We start from the raw sequence: 7,871 nt of genomic DNA, 5'->3' as shown, positions 1-7,871 counted from the left end.
TGCGGAAGAGTACTCCGGTGGAGCGAGAAGAACGTGCGCGGCGTTCGAGGGACGAGAAGCCGGACGGAAGCCTGCTCGAGGAAGGCCGGAAATTGGGTTCGGGTGAGCCCTATTTCGGTTGGCCGGAATCACCCAAAAGACCGAAACTACGGAAGACGACGGAAGACGAAACAAAGAAGCAAAGGAGCTGAAAAGGCAGCTCAAGGCGCCTTCATCATGCTTGAAGGCGCCTTCAAGGCTTGTTTAAGGCGCCTTGAGTCTGGTAAAATCGACCGTTTGGCTTCGGACAGAGTTCTATCCGAACACTTGCTTGGAGGCGCCTTGGACCATTGTTGGAGGCGCTTTGGAGCTTCGGGATAGACTTTCCAAGGGCTATAAAAGGACCCCTGGACCTAGGAATTCATCATTCATTCAAGCTTTCAATTCCTAGCAACTTGTGAGTTTATTAAGTGTGTAAAAAGGCTTCTCCGCCTACAGTGAAGGAGACTCTGCTAGTGCGATCTTCGATTGTCCTGGATTAACAACCTCCTTGGTTGTAACCAGGTTAAACTTCGGTCTCCCGTTTTATTTGTCTTTTTATATAGTTGCTAGTTATTTTTACTGCTGATTTTATTTCTGAGTTGAAATCCGAGGAGGGTATAGTTTATTTTTGATTTCAGAAGCAATTCACCCCCCTCTTGCCGGCCTCCGCTGCACCTACAGAAGCAACTCTAACTCGTTGGATTTTACTTGGTCTCCACCTCCTTGAAATGATTAATACAAGGATCTACTCTTCGCACTCACAAATGCACTATGAAACCTCCTTTTTAGAGACGGAAAAGTCTTATATAAGCTCGAATACAAGAAATGTAACAAGAAATGTAAACTAGGTTATATAAGAAATCAAAAATGATTACAACAATAAGTTTTACTTTGCTTGCTCTTTTCTTATTTGAAAAGTGTAGCAACACTTCTCTTCCAAACTCTCAAGAGCTGGCGTGAATAATGATTTCAAGCTGTGCCTTCAAACCTTCATGAAAATCTTTTTCTAGGGTTTACTCACCGCCTCCAATCGATCTAGCTTTTTTCCCAATCGATTGCTACATAAGTATTCAACCGTTCACATGTAGAACGACTCTTTTCAAATCTCGAATCGATTGGTGAGCCGTACCAATTGATTCGACAAGGCCTTAATCAATTATCCAATCGATTCCTAATCTTTTTGTTTCATGAAAAATAACTCCCAATTGATCGCCTGATTGATTGGCGTTGGCCTGGATTAATTACCCAATCAATCCAGAATCTTTCTGTTTCGCGAAGAAGAGCTCCTAATCGATTAGTTGACCGGCCTAATCGATTCGTGCCTACCCTAATTGATTAGGCACTCTGCCTAATCAATTCCGAACTCCTTCGTTGGATCAAGAGAAAGGCTAGAATCAATTAGCCAACCGATTGGTCGCAACCTAATCGATTAGTCGATTGATTCCGACCCTTCTTTGTTCTTGCAAGAACATTCCTAATCGATTAGTTTACGACCAATCGATTACCATAATCGATTGTCCAAACCTAACTTGTTTAATCCAAGTCTAGGATTTCCTTACCCAACATTCTATTAACCGTTGCCTATTGGAACTTTCCCATCAAGTGTACAGTCAACCCTTGACTCACTTAGAGTTTTCATCTTATGCCAAGTATCCAATCAACTTTTAACCCACTTAGACTTAACTAATTAGTTGTCAACTAGGTTTGCCTAGTCCCACTAGGACTTCACTTTTGCCAAGTATTTAGTTCCCAGCTAACCCACCTTGGACTTAACCTAGTTCCCAACTAGATTTGCCTTGTTCCATTAGGACTTCTCTTGTGCCAAGTGTTTAGCTCTCAGCTAACCCACCTAGGACGTAACCTAGTTCTCAACTAGGTTTGCCTAGTCGTATTAGGAATTTCATTTGCCTAACCTTTAGTTAAGATTTCTTTTTATCAACGTGCAATCCTACTTGACCCATTTAGACTTTTCTTTGCCTAACCGTAATTAGGATTTCCATTGCCTAGCCCACTAGGACTTTCACACTAAGTATCTAGTCCTCTTTGACCCCTTGTTTAACCCTCGAGTTAGGATTTTACCTTGTCTAACCTCTAGTTAGGTGCTTATCTTACCTAACCTCCAATTAGGTCTTTGCCAGTCAAGTCTTTTGTTAACCTTGACCTACTTGACTTCTCATTCACACATACTATCCAAACATCTGAAACTCAAATTCGAGCTGACTTGAGCTTAGTCAACTTGGTCAACCTTGAACCAAGGAAAATTGTATTAAGACAAACAAGTTCATGGCCTTGTTGCTTTAGAATCATGGATGATCAAGGTAATCGCAGAAGTTGCCAGCTTTGAAGTTTGAATCAGTCGTCCATGAACTGGTGAAAGATTTTCAGTTCACTTTCCTAAAAGGTAGGAACTCAGATCATTATCATTTAGGGGCCATTGAAATTCTAAACTGGTGACTTACAACAAGGCTGACTAATGCCTTTGGTGATGGAACTCAAATGGATCATTTACAGTTATCTCTGCTTCTATCCATCATTCATTTGTATGGGATTCCTTTACCCCCAATTGGTTGATTCTCCTGGATAAACACAAGAGCAAATCTCTTACAAAAGAAGGTGCAGATTAGCATAGTTGTTGTGTTAACTGCTCAACTGAGGAGCTGAAAACGTCCCAACATCTGTTTTTCAACTGTGAATTTGCAGAGTCGGGATGACTAACGGCTGTAGTTTTTCAGGAAAAACAGTGCAGAAAAAAATTTATAAAATTGAAGCATGTCGAAGAAAGCCAACAGTTTCCTACTTATGTTTGGTAGACAAGAAGTAATGCAGCCAAAGTTTAGTGTGCAACAAAAAGGATGCAGCAACTACTCTAACCACTAAATCTCGTGGCCACTAGTTTTATTTCAAGGGATCAAACTAGTGGAAACACCACTCAAAGCAAACCTGTTGTTTTCTCAAGAGTAGCTGTGAAATTGAGTATAAATATGAAGGTTAATGGTACAAGACGAACAAGCAATAAGTTATCAAAATTCATAAGTGTTTAAAAGTTTTTGAGAGATTCATTTTTCAAAAGTTAGGTAGATTAGGAAAATATTTTTCCCCCCTCCCATAAAAAACTATGTATGCTTTGGTTCCAACATGGATGGGTTGGGAGTACGTGGGACTGACAGAGAAGGTTGATTAGATATGCTAAAGTTGGTGAGATGTAGGAGATGAAAATTAGTTAATATTATTATTATATTGGTTAGCAATTGCAGAGTGACACGGAAAACCTAATTGTGGGCTAACCACAAAGTTGGAAAGCTACTGGAAGAAAAGAGTTTGTATCCACAAGAAGTGAACTGGAAACACAACGGATATTCATTTGCATATCAGTCATTTTTCTAGGTCAGGAGAGATCCACTATGGTTCAACGGAATACCTTTCACTTGTTAGTAACTTTAAGCAGCATTTTTAATCAGATAAACTGGCAGCAATAGAAAAAACCAGATATAAAAATCCACATTCGAAAAGTTATATGAAAGTGAGCTTGTATTATAGTGGTTTAATTAGTCTATGCTCTTTCGAGTTTGTAATAATTCTATTTTTTGGTTTTTGGATAATCTTCAAATTGATTTCTTTTACATATGCACATACATACAGTTTCAGGATTGTATTAAATGGAGGCGCAGCAGTGATGATAATTTCAATGTTGAATTTGCTCACGGTTCTCTGAAAGAAATGATAGAATTTTTCTGTCCTTTTCTTCTGCTTTGTGTCAGGATTTTACTAGTGTCAGGATTGTCGTGAGGTTGTAATATTTGCACTAAAATAATAAACATGTAATAAATAGATAAATAAAAGAGTAAGATATAGAAATTGTTATCTTTCGATTGAAGAGGTCATGGTGCAGAGGTTCTCCGGTAAAATTCTCTCAAGATCCGACAACCACTTACGTCGTCCGTAGGTGTACTCCAAGACGAACGTCGTACTCAGACCCAACCTCAGATCACGGAACACCAAACCTCAAAATCACACGGAAAGAAAAGGAGAAAAACATACTGCAGCGTGTGAGGGAACTTGCAGTGAGTTTCCTCATAGGCAGGGTTGGAGGCCTCCAGGCTCCAGCTGGAGTCGAATTTGGGGTGCCTCCTTCGAGAGGCTACAGCCATAGTTGGTGGACCAATCTAAGTATTGTTGAGTCTGGCTTCTCTAGTTAATTTGGGAAAGTCCTGCTATAATAACAATTGTTGATCAACATTTCTGCAATCCACAGCAGTCGTCTCTTAAAGCATCCAGGCCCATTTCTTCTTCATTATATTCGGGCAGTTCTTGCATGAGTTAAAAAAATGAAAGTTTCCTTTGCATCTCTCAACTTGTGTTAGGAGACCATCATCTTGTAGCACTTTCCAAATATACAGCTCGATTCGTTAGTGATCAGGTTAGTTTCTTATGTTTCTCAGGAATTGGATGTGGTCCTGAACTACACTCTAATGCATTACATTTTGGAAGGAGATTGGATGTCGTCTTGATTGAGCGATGGTCATAATGCGAGTGTCCATCCCTTAGCCCCTTATGAAGTTTTTAGAACAGTAGTTTCTTCACTTCCAAAAGGGTGGTCTAGTAGTAAGCCTTGTGAGTGTCCATATGTGCTTGTCCTTCCCTTATGAAGTATTAAGAACATTAGTTTTTTGCCACTTCCAAAAGCTAAGGGTGGTCTAGTGGTAAGCCAACTTCATAATTAATATTGGGCAAAAATAAAAAGAACATCCTTTTTCGATCAAAATGATGTCCCACTCTTGTAACATGACACAAATACCCTCCTATACGTAGAATCGAAAGTGCTAAAAGGGGGAGAAGGTGAATAGCGATCGTGACTTTCACCTTCGTTTAAGATTGGAGAATAACGTAACAGAATAAAGATAAGTAAGAACAAGCAATCGCTAACACTTTGATTTACTTGATTTGGAGCCTATGACGATTCCTATTCCAAGACCCGCACTCGTTGAGTGTTTTCGATGGACAATCCACTAGTAGTTTGAAGGAAGGTTACAAATATTATGTATAAGAACTATAATGATAAAACTGTAAACAAAACTATGCCGACAACTTTTAAAGATATGAAGTTATGAGCCTTCAATTGTCGAAGTAGCGTTTGGGCATTGTGGAAGTGTTTTTTGAGCAACGCTCAAGAGAGACTTCTTTAAATTGATGTGTTAAAGCTGCTGGTTGAAACCTCCTTTTATAGCTCCGTCCGGGCACCTGGATCCCCTTCCAGGTGCCTGGATTGTGTTGATGTGGCAAAATCTCGTCGAAACTTCATCCTCGAAATTTATCTACGTCCGGACACCCTCCAGATGCATGGACGACTGACGTGGGGCAGTTAGTCGTAGCGCTCCAACTCAGCATGTCGATGAAATTTTGGTCGTCTGGGCACTCGGACCGCCCGAATGGCTGGCCAGGCACCCGCTAGAGTTGCCTGGCCAAGCACTCGCCCGGGTTGCCTGGCCAGGCACCCGCCTAGGTTGCCGCTTCGTCAAAGCTTTCTTGGGCGCCTAGAGCAACTCCAAGCGCCCGGATCCCTTCCGGGCGCTCAGACCACCTTTTTCCAGCACTTGTCTTTCATAAAAAAAGAGTTAGTTCAGACAATAAATAATATATATAAAGTATGATATTGACAACCTCTGGACTGTCGGGTCTTGACTTTCAGTTTCACTAAACTCTAGGTCGGACCGATGTCTATTGTTCATTTATCGGGGGATGTGTCATCACCTACTCCTCTCATAAGAGATTACCTTTTGCCAGACCGGTCCTCCAGACTGTCTAAACTTTTGCTCAGTGTTTGAGACATCAAGACTTCATGCTGGACGCCCGATCCCCGATCCGTCCAATCTTCCACTTGGTGTCCGTAACCCCTAGGACTTTCACCTAGCGTCTTCAACCCTAGGATTTCACCCAATGTCCTCGACCTGCTAAGACTTTGCCTAGTCCTCTAAACCAGGGCTATGTTGCCTAATCACAGCTAAGACTTGTTGAGGATCTTAGGCTGGCTATAAGGGGGATGAATAGGCGTTCTTCGAATTCTTGCTCCTACAACTTGTTAGTGCTTAATGAACTAATGAAACTAAATAAGAATACAAATGCTAACAAGATCAATAACATGGTTCGGAGATTACTTGCTCCTACTCCCCTTGAGGTGGATGAACCCTTAATCCTTCAGTGGATTAGTCCCCGTCAATCTCTGGCTAAATGAGCTCCTTCTCAGTGGAGCAAAATCTCCCATAAGAAAACTATTCTTCTTTACAAGACTGGGAATTAGGTGTAGGAAGAAGAATGAAGGTTTTGGAAGCTTGAAGTCAAAGATTAGGAGTATATGATCAAAGCAGTAATCTCCTTTAATGCCCCAAGCTCCCTATAAATAGAGTGGAAAGAGTTGATCATCAATCAACTCAATTTCTACACACCAGTCGACTGATAACAACATCAATAGACTGATACTACTGTTGGACACATCCAACGGCTACTTGACAAATTCAGAGTTTCTATCAATGGTTGCCAATGACAACTTACCAATCGGTTGGTAATGATACCAGTTGACTGGTCGCTGTTGGCTGAGCGAACAGAATACTTCTATTTGCTCTCAGTAGTCTGATAGTCGATTGAGTAGTTAACTGGGAAGATAACTGCCAATTCCATCAATCGTCTATTCTCGGTTACACACTCAACTTTCATCCTCTCCGGAGTTGTCCTTTGAAACCCTCTTCCTCAGCCTTCGTCCCTCAGATGCACTCGAGCTCGTGTCTCCTCTCCATGTGTCCTTTGCATTGCCTTGCAGTCCGTTTCCTTCGGCTCCACTCCATTGCTCCTTGTCCGGTGGCCCCTCGGATGCCTTCCACATCATCCATCACCGATCTCAAGGACCCAAGCCCTAGGATGAGCTTCCTAAGTTTGGCCGCACCAAGCTTCTCATATGTGGTTTACCAAGTCCTACATGACTCAAACACACATATCAAACCAATATGAAACCTAACTTAAACTCTTTGACACACACATCAAAACATGATCGTACTCGATCAAACCTAGGTTGATTGCACCCACAAGATGTTCCCTTTTCCTAATATCACTTAGGACTTTCTTGCACACTCAGTTCAACTTATTAGAACAACAACAACACTTAATTAGAACCTTTTGCCATTATCAAAACTCAGGTTGGATCGTCTGGTACTCCCTGCACCAGCAATCTCTTCCTTTTTGATTATGGCAACATAGTTCATAGTTAAGTAAAGTAAATAGATAACAAGTAAGAATGAGTTAGCATTTTCACAAGACAAAATTTTTCCCAAAAACTAATTTTTTAAGTTTTAAAATACAACTAAGAATTCTTTAATAGTTCAAAAACTCCCCTCGAAATATAACACCTTTTTTAGCAAAAAAAACTTAATTTTCAAAAGTTTAGTTTTTTTTTTCAAAAATACTTAGGTAAACACTAAGTTAAACATACTTAGCTAAAAGTTCTTTTTCAAAAACACTTACTTTTTCAAAAATAGTAAACTTGGTTTAAATTTTGTTTTTGTTAAGGATAGTTAAACTTACTCTTTTTGACAAAAATACTTAACTTTCTTTTTTGAAAAATACTTAACTTGTTTTTTTTTTGAAAAATATTTTAACTTTGAAAAAATACTTATCTTTAAATAAGTATTTTTTTTTTTCAAAAATTTAACTTTTAATTTACTTTTTGAAGAATACTTTAACTTTAAAAAAACTTAAGTTTGAAGAAGTATTTTAAAATTTTAACTTACTTTTCGAAAAGTACTTACTTTCTTTTTTTAAAAAAATACTCTAACTTTAAAATTTTTAAAAATATTTTAACTTTG

The sequence above is a fragment of the Zingiber officinale genome, chromosome 1B (assembly GCF_018446385.1).
Source record: "Zingiber officinale cultivar Zhangliang chromosome 1B, Zo_v1.1, whole genome shotgun sequence".
Lineage (NCBI taxonomy): Eukaryota > Viridiplantae > Streptophyta > Magnoliopsida > Zingiberales > Zingiberaceae > Zingiber > Zingiber officinale.
The sequence above is the reverse complement of the archived record's forward strand: the minus strand, read 5'-3'. Positions refer to the sequence as shown.